At 36.1% G+C, this 3,574-nt stretch overlaps 1 non-coding gene across 1 annotated transcript; it reads left to right on the top strand.

The window, feature by feature from the left end:
• Nucleotides 1-317: 317 nt before the first annotated feature.
• Nucleotides 318-424, top strand: LOC124895230. The gene has a single exon (XR_007051603.1). It is a non-coding gene; the product is annotated as a small nucleolar RNA R71 (small nucleolar RNA).
• The last annotated feature ends 3,150 nt before the right edge of the window (nt 425-3,574 follow it).

The raw sequence follows: 3,574 nt of genomic DNA, 5'->3' as shown, positions 1-3,574 counted from the left end.
CTACATTAGCAATAGATGCTGCTTGTGGAAGCCCCAACTTCATGTTGTTCAACTGAGTAAGCATCTGATTTTGCATTGCTGTAAGCTGAGCTGATAGAGCAGTGAACTAATCTACCTCTAACACACCTGCAACTCTTTTAGGAGTATTCCTCAAGTCAGCAAGCCATTCAGTATTCCCTTGTGAAATTTGATTCAGGACTGTGTCCAATTCATCATAAGTCTTCTCAAGAGCTTGCCCACCTACTACTGCATCCAAGAGAATCTTAGTAGTTTGCTCTAGCCCCTCAATGAAAGTATGAAATAGAACATCATTAGACTGATGATAGTAGGGGGGATTTCTAAGAATACTTTTAAATCTCTCCCAAGCTTGGTAGAGATTATCTCCTTCTTTCTGTGTAAAACTCAGAATCTCGTTTCTCAATAGTGCAACCTTTCTTGATGGAAAGAATCGAATAAGGAACTTCTGAGCTAGTTCTTCCCAAAAAGTACTGGAGAGTGGTGGTTCAGCATGTAACCACCTCTCCACTTCCCCAGGAAGAGATTCAGTCTGACATAATCAGTATTCACCCCTACAGGAATGTAAGTGTGGCTAATTTCTAGGAAGTTCTATATGTGCTGTTGTCAGTCTTCATGTGAAAATCCGACAAATTACCAATCCAAATTCAGCAACTGCACCATATTCTTCTTTAATTCAAATTGACTACCTGGTACGGGCTAGAAAATACTGTTAGTCGTATGGTTCATGAGTGGGATTACCACTTCATGAACAGGTCTAGCAGCTGCTTGAGCAGGAACAGCTGGGATAACCGGAGCTAGGATATGTCTGGCATTTGGATCAACTAGATCATTTCTTTGTTTAGCCATTTGAATCTGTTAAATTAGATAATGAGATCTTCGCCTCTGTTGATATACCAATTCTGGTTTCAAAAAAGGCTTTACAAACTCTCTATCTCTTGCTAGTCCTGTATTCAGCTTAACCTATAAAAAGTCAGCCACTAAGATCAAGTAATTAATACATAAACTTACTTTCAAAAACCAAAAATTTAGCAAATTTCTAATTATACTAGTTCCCGGCAACAGCGCGAAATATTATCTCATTCAATTGCACATGCAAGTGTACGTGATCGTACAAGTAATATAGTGACTTAAACAGTCGGATATCGTGCCCATGAGGACTATGCAGCTAGTAATTCAACTAACTTTAGTTTTAGACAAGTATGTATTAAGTGTTGTCAAGTATCAAGATGATTTTGATGTTTGGAATAAAAAATGTAAATAGATAAGAAATAACAATTTGTGACAATAGCAAATCAAGCAATGGTTGTAAATAGTAATGATGAGAATTCTAGGGTTGAGGCACTTTTAACAATATTAAATATCTCTACTCTAATCATATTTTAGTTGGTTATCAGGTTGTTGATTCGCAAGGTTTATAGCACGATTTTGATCTCCCGACCAAAAATCTTTTACCTAGCAGAATATTACAACTACATTGACAAAAAGAGATACAACAATCCATCTAGATGCATACAACTATCTTCGTGCAATTGAACTATAACACCCCAAAATCTAGTTCCCGGGATGCCACATGGTGCTCTGAACTACAAGTTGTCCTGAGCTAACCTTGGCTACCTTCTAACACATCTAAATCTCAACATGGGGAAATATAAGTATAAAATCATGATAAAATACAGAATTTTTTTTTGAATAATCTGAATATATCTGAAAGTATCAATCTCATCAATCCGATTAAACAAATACTAAAAAGTCGGCATACGACAACTGAGATCTAAGACTGAATTTGGTACTCCAACGAGCCTCTACTAGTAGAATATAGAGAGACACTAGGATATGCCCCAGCTGACTCTAACTGTCTGAAATGAATAACGAAGACATCTACTAATAAATGGGAAACCTATTTAACTAAGCCCTCGAACTATAAGGACTCACAACTGCAGGGATGTAGATATGATGCTCGAAAATCACTGTCACTGCTGAGACTGAGCAACTGAACCTTCATTATGAGATAATGTAGCACATAGACGTATATGTGGATCAGAACTTTGAGAATGTACTAGGTATATGGGGGTGCAAGCAATAAGTAAATAATATTGTCATAGTTTATCAAATCATGCATGCTAAATGTAAATGACTCACATAGTTTGAGTTAAATCTAAAATCTGAAAGTCAAATCATGAATAATAAACATGTAATCTAAATCCTGTGAGTCATTACACTTAGTTCTAAAATCTGAATTTTGTTCTTGTTCTCAAATCATATCTGAAAACTTATTCTGCCAGGGGATTCTTTCAAAACTTTAGGGAAAATACATTATCTGAGAAGCTGTGTATCTTTTACTAGCAGGGAGGTTCTCTTAACTGACATAAACTATGTGAGCTACATGGATTCCAACGTCTTGGCCTCCTAAGGAGGAAACCTCACATCAGGGAGAGGTGTCACACTCTTGCCAGGGAGTATAACCTAATCCTGGTGATCGATCACAAGATAAATCTGTCATCCATATAAATGGGAATAATCTGAGTCTGTACTTATGTTGGCTACATAGTTCTGTGGAAGATAGGGTATGCTAATACCACACTTCCCGCTCGGTACTAAATACTACTCCCTGTAAGATTTGTATGCTCAAAACCATTGGAAATCCACTTCTTAAAACTAGCATAAGGATTTATATGAAAAACCATTTATGCGTTGACTTTAGTAAGTCTGTATACAAAACTATTCTTAGTTTCTGTAAATTTTAATAATCTATAGTGTGGATTCCAAAGCTAAACCAATGATCAAAAGATCAATAATGTATTGAAAACTGTAAACAATCTTGCTCATAAGATGCTTATAGCACCAACTTTCTTGACATAACAATAATCAATCTTGGATAATAGTCCATGCTTCAATAGTATCAAGATAATGACTTTAAATCACAATATCATGCTCAATTCAATTGAAAAGCTGTAAGCAATATCTCAAATCATGCTCATGGTATTCAAAATCATAAAACAACATTCTTTAACTCAAAACAAACATGGGATTTCATAGTTTAATCGTATCATACTCAAAATCACCAATAACAGACATTGGGTGTGAACCCCAATTTCAAATCACAATAAATTTGTTGAAAAACATAACTTTGGGCACAAGGACGGAAGATTTATCCTTGTTCAAACCCCATATACCTTGAATTGATGATCTTTGATGAAAACTGGAATCTTGGATCCCTATTGATGCTTTGGGGATGAATTATTGGAGTACTTGACTTGGGAATTCTAAATCTTGAATTTTCTTGGAAGATTAATGGAGGAATTTGAGTTGCTCGAGGAGGAATTTAATGAACTAGGGTTTTTGCTTTGAGAGAAATAGATGAAAATTGAATGCAAAGTGGTTTAGAGGGGTTTAATTTGTTGTTTAAGATGGACTAGGGGCTGGGAGAATGACCAGAATCCCCTCTTCAAACCCCCAAATGAAACTAAAAAATGTAACATTGTGCAAATTGGGTGGCCACCGCAATGCGCTACTATTGTGGTGGCTCACTAGAAATTGGACGAGTAGGAAATGGGCT

The sequence above is a fragment of the Capsicum annuum genome, unplaced genomic scaffold (assembly GCF_002878395.1).
Source record: "Capsicum annuum cultivar UCD-10X-F1 unplaced genomic scaffold, UCD10Xv1.1 ctg80720, whole genome shotgun sequence".
Classification (NCBI taxonomy): domain Eukaryota; kingdom Viridiplantae; phylum Streptophyta; class Magnoliopsida; order Solanales; family Solanaceae; genus Capsicum; species Capsicum annuum.
This window is presented reverse-complemented; position numbering and strand designations above follow the sequence as displayed.